The sequence below is a fragment of the Marmota marmota genome, unplaced genomic scaffold (assembly GCF_001458135.2).
Source record: "Marmota marmota marmota unplaced genomic scaffold, marMar, whole genome shotgun sequence".
NCBI lineage: Eukaryota > Metazoa > Chordata > Mammalia > Rodentia > Sciuridae > Marmota > Marmota marmota.
The window spans coordinates 3,665,830-3,671,629 of NW_026000005.1; positions in this window are offsets into that span (position 1 = coordinate 3,665,830).

The following is a 5,800-nucleotide window of genomic DNA, read 5'->3' on the forward strand; positions in this document are numbered from 1 at the left end:
CCCCACCTCCCCCCTCAGCCTTGCTCTTCTCCCGCCCTTCTCCGACAACCGCTCCCCTCACCCTCTACCCCTAACCCCCTCCCCTTCTTCTTCCTCCCCGGCATGCGCCATATGGTCTTCCCAGTCCAGCCAAGAGCCGGGAACCACGTGACCTGCCTATTTGTATGCCGCAGAGCGCTCCATTCCGGCCCCTTTGTGGCCAGAAGAAAGTGGCCCATCTGTCGCCAGTTAGAGACTCCGCGGACCTGTTTTTACCCGCAGGAGAGATTAACCCTTTCTGGCAGCAGAAGGAAGAGGACATAGAGAGGGGAGGGATTTGAGGGAAGGGAGCGGGAAAGCTAAAGATGACTGGGTCTAGGTCAGAAAGAGAAGCCTGCGTTCGCGCGGGAACTAAGGCACAAGTGAAAAGGTCAGAAAGTTGGGAGACTGAGGCTCGCAGTGAAGAGTCTTCGCCCTGGCACTGGCCTCCTGGGCAGCATGACTCTGCGCTCTCCGAGAAGCCCATTTCTTAGTTTCTGCCCTTTGGCCAACATTTTGCTCATTGGCACCAAAGATTGGCTTTTCCTAATGTCCATCAGCTCCCTCCGGGCAAATGCATACTCCATATAAAAATGACTTCATTTGTAAAAAAGCAGCTTTGAGACTAGTTCGCTAGCCAGATCACCCCAACCTAACCCCTACAGGCATAGAAATTTTGTACCTTCCACTTTACTCCCACTATATATGCTACTCTGTGTGCCCTGACCCGCAGCTAGCTATCCTCTCTGGAGACCCCTCTCTACTTCAGTTCCCCCTTCCACCTACTAGGATTTTGTGCTCAAAGCAAGCTAGTTCGTTCTGTCAGGTCTTGAGTTCCCTGTCATCAAGCAGTCAAGTGCGGGAATTGGGCTTCTCTGATGCTTGGATTTTACCTTTTTACAGGGGACACTAGGTCGCTGCAAAGAAGCCAGTCCTGGGGGAAGTTGTGGTTGACAGGGGAGCAGACTTCCCATGGCTCAGCTTTATTGCCCAACACTGACCACTAGTGAGATGATAGGCACCCTATCACAGCCCAGCCAGTGCTCTTGGTATCTAATCTCTGGTCTGTAAGTAGGTACTTGGATCAGTAGAGCTTTCCCCCCCCCCCAAAAAAAAAAATTGCAACTGGCCTATGTTAAACAGGTCTTTCCCCTCTTTCCAAAAAGGCCATTAGAACAACCCTTGGAATGGCTCTGTGGCATCCAAGCCTCCATTTGACATGGCCTCCACTTCCCCTTCAAGCAAAGACTACTGGACTTCCTGATAAATTTGATTAATTCTGAAGAAGTCATGTTTGTTCCTAAACAACATTTATTTAATGTTTCTGACCATGACATGTTCCAGAATGATAGTTTTTTTTTTTTCTTGGAAGGGAGGAGAGAGGAAGGAAAGAAGACAGGCAAGGGAAAGGAAAGAAAAGGAAGAAAAAGGGAAGAAGAGCTAGACTAATCCCGGTTTACTCTTTCTACCCTAGGTTCTCTTTTAATCCTCCATTAACTTCTTACTCCCTCGCAAACCTGAAGCCCTTCTCAATGAATGCATCTGACTTGAATTGCTTATTAAAGGCAATTGCCCTAAATGTCCCTCGAGTTTGCAAACAATGTCAGGGTTGAGCTGCTGAAGTGGGGTACATCTGGGAAAGGGTGAGGATGGGGAAAGAGGGTCCTAACGAGATTGCATGTGTAAGGATGGTGGGGGCTTGCAACCATTCCTGTCCAGCACAAATCCAAAAGAAGAGAGCAGTTGTACATTCTGACCAGTGGCCACAAGCATAAAATGAATCTTTCTGAGGTTCTGGAGAAGAATTGTATGGACTTTTGCTTTTCTACCTTGATTCCTCAGCTGACAAAGAGCGCACAGAAAGATAAAAGAATTCACTAAGGAGCATGGAATCCATATTTACTCTGATACCATCTGTGCCTTCAGTGCTGGGTTTAAACTCAAGGGATGTCAAGAGTGACGACTTGCAAAGTCTGGTCCACAACCCGGAGGTCTGAGGAGGTTCGCTGCGGTGCCTAGGAGCTGCCACTTTCCCTATAATCTATTTTTGGGGAGCTCGAGAGGAGATGTTGTGGGAGGAGTGGGAAAGAGGATTCCAGGTGACCCGGAGGCCCAGAGATGACTTACAGACCTCCCCACCCCCAGAAGTAAAAAATTCTCCAGTTCGAGGCATTCTGTGGAATACAGGAAAATCTTAGTGGAGTCAGATATTCCTGGCCAAGAAAGAGACCCGGGTGTTTCCCTTACAAGATTCAAATGTAAGTGCGGGAGATGCTAGACCCGTTTCTTCCCTCTGCCAATGATCAAATCCATCTGGAATCCCACTATGCGTCGTTACACCGAGGCCTGGGTTTTTGTACAAAAGAAGAGTCACTCCGGGAAGTTCTGGAGATCTGGCCTATGTCTGGTGTTACGATGACTCTTATTGGGCTTCCCGGCCTGCAGCCACTGCTTTGCACCAGCTTCTGCGCAGAGAACATCTATCCGAAGCACCAGTACCATGGCATTCAGCAAGTGCTTGCAAAGCCGGGGAGACTGCCGCCCCGCGATAGGCCGGTAAGGGAGGAGCCCAAAAGAACTTGGATCAAGGTGCTTTCTGTATGGCGAAGGGGCAAGAAAGTAGAATAGAGGTGGCTAGGATGCTTAGTTGGAGAAGACTGAACCTAGGTTCCGCAGAGCTCAGCGCTGAAGATGGTCTCCGTGGTCCCGCCACGCCTCCTAAATTTCCTCCTCTTTGGACTTGTTTGGACGGTTCCACACTTTTCACCCTCCTGATTTCCCAAGTTCTCTTCCTTTCTCCACGCTGTTGGTTAGCTGTACTCCCCCAGCTCCCGCCCCACTGGACGCTGTAGGCTGCCAAGAGGCACGCGAACCGCACGCGCAGGCAACAAAAGCCGCTTTCATGACTCACTGCCCTCGAGCAATGCCCTAAATCTGCCGCCCCCCGGGTCCCTGCACTGACCGCGCCGCGCGGGACAGGCGTCGGGGCCGTTAGAGCGGCAGCCGGAGCGCCCGCGGGAAGGGGGGCGGGAGGAGGCGTGTGGCCCGGGATGTGTTGAGGCGAGTGCGTCCTGGGTGGGGCGGAGGAGAAGGGAGGGGGTCGCGTGCAGGGATGGGAGAAGAAAGGGGACTGAGGCGTGTGGCCCGGACATAGGGGGTGGGAAGCGTGTGGCTGGCGGCTAGGGGTGGGGGTGGGGTAGGGACGACGCATTCGCAGAGCTAAGATAAAGAGCAGAGGCCCGGCCGACGTACCCGGCGGTGACCTGTTTCCCAGGGAAACAGATGCTTGCTCTTGCGAATAGAGGTTTGCGTTCAAAGAAAGGACCTAGTGTGACCAGGGTGGCCCCTAGGATCTCGAGCGGCGCCCGCGTCCCCTCCCGGCCTCTCGCAGCAGGGGATACGTCCCAGCTCCGCGCATTCCAGGGGCAGGAGGCCGGGGCTGCAGGGCACTGAGGGTATTTGGAAATCTTGGGGCTCAGAGGCCGCAGGAGCTGAGAGCTGAGAGCTATAGGGAACGTTCCCTCTCAGGCCCACTATCTCGAAGGTTCTTGGGAGCGAGAGAAGGACGATGCTGGTAAGGACTAGATAGCTGGCGCCGAGTGGGCTTTGCTCCTTCGCCTCCAGGGAGACGGTTGGGCTCCCGAGTCCCAAGTCCCGGCCAGAGGCTAGAGCTACCCCAGCTCGACAGGCAGGCGGCGGGGGAGAGCCAGGAGCAAAAGAGACGCTATTAAAATGCCTCGCCATAGCCCCGAGCGCAAAACCCGTCCTCCCCAAATCTCCTGGGCTTGCGGCATAATCTTAATTAAGATAATTGATTCATATTGCACCTGCGAGAACGGAAAAAAAAATTGATTCCAACCCCCAACCCCACAAATTGCTTAGAGCTATTGGATGGAGCACGACGCGGCTGTGATTTGGAGAGTGATTTAGTGCCGGGCTTCCCCAGCTCCGCCTGCTTGGGCCCTTTTATTTATTATTTACATCCTCTCTTTCCCACCAGGGCCTTGGTGGCTCCCCTCCTGGTGTCCAGAGACCTCGAAGGGACTTCATCTCTGCTTCCCTGTCAGAATCGAGGGGTTTTCCTTAAACCGTTCAACACACAGAATCAACAACATTCAATAATCACAGACGGAGCATGCAGACGTGGGTCTGGAGCACGATTGTCTAAGGCCTTGTGCATCAGGAAGTCTGTGTATGCAAATGTATGTTCGCGTGTGATTGTAATTGAGTGTAAAAGTGTGTGAATCTGTGAGTATAATCCAGTGTCAAATTGTGTGTGAATGTGAGCATGGGTGTATGTGAATATATACATGTTAGTGTGTATGTGAACATTTGAGTGGGTGAATGCTATATTATATTAGTGACTATTTGTGTTCGTGGGAACTTGTATAAGTGTGTGGGTTTAAGTGTGCACGAGTAAGTGTGTGCTCATGGCCAAACCTACTCACCAGTGAGGAACGTGAACAGAGGGCCCGCACCTGTTTCTCGGGAAATGAGAAACAGCTTGTGGTCCAAAGGGGACTTGCCAAGCACCCAATGTTTGCCAGCCTTTGCCTTAACAGAAAAAAAAAAAAAGCTAAGCAAACAAAAATCCCCCGTAGTTGGGCATAGGTTCAGGAGTCAAGTCACACTGACGGAGTCTGGGCGCCCCCTAAACAATAACTATCACCGTGGGCTGGGAAAGGAAACCTGGACAAGTTCCTAAAGGCACGAGAAGAACGCAGGCAAGCCACTTAGAGCAGCTTGGAGGGCAAATGACTTCCTGAAAGAATCAGCACCGTGGACAATTCCCACACACTGGCCCTGAAATTCGTCATATTGAGAAGGAGCAACAGCTCCCCTTGGAGCGGTCTTTCGCTTTTTCCAGTTCACTTTCTTTCAACATGCCCGAATTTTTAGTCAGAGAGCCCTTGTAAGTCTGTATCTAATTAGCCACCTTATCAGAATAAGTTTCCCATAACACTAGATATCTGGTTTTAGGGGCGTGGGTTAAACTATAATTAAAGCTGATGAAGTCTGAAACAAAGAAATCACAAATTGAATAATTTTTAAAATGTCATTATTATAACATTTGTGCTCATTTGCTATAAAGCTTTAAAAGTGAAATAAATCTAGTTTTGCTATCCATAGAAATAGCAAAATATCTCTAGAATGATTTTTTAAAATTTTGCTTTTGTTTTATGGAGTATACATTTTATTAATACAAATCTTTCCCTATCACTATCATTCTATCACCTCTCTAGTTATTTTATATTATAAATACTTTCTTTTAAGTTAACAGGGAAAATAAACTTACAGAAGCTAAATGTCATTATTTCCCCAGTGAACCACACAATTATCTAAATCATGCCAAATTTAAATATTGTATATTAGTACATATGACTTATCCAGAATACACAGGAAGTCTAGTAGAGATCTGACTCTGAGAAGAGCAAATACCTTTAGAAATTTAAATATCTTGTAAATATATTCCATTTCCCCCCAACACACACACACACACACACACACACACACACACACAATTTATGTAATTTTCAAAATGTCATCATTAGCAAACAAAATTCTTAGATTATTCAGACTTCACTGTAATGGAAAATATAATTATTTTTGATTCAAAAATTCACCCCTAGAGTCTCACCTTCTTTAAATAAAATGTTTTCTTTCCTTTTAACAAATGCATTTCTACTTGAATTAAATATTGATAATTTGACCTTTTATGTCTTTAACTAATCAAAGTGGGAAAATTCCAAATGTAGATCTTGGAGTTTGGCCCTGGTGGGTC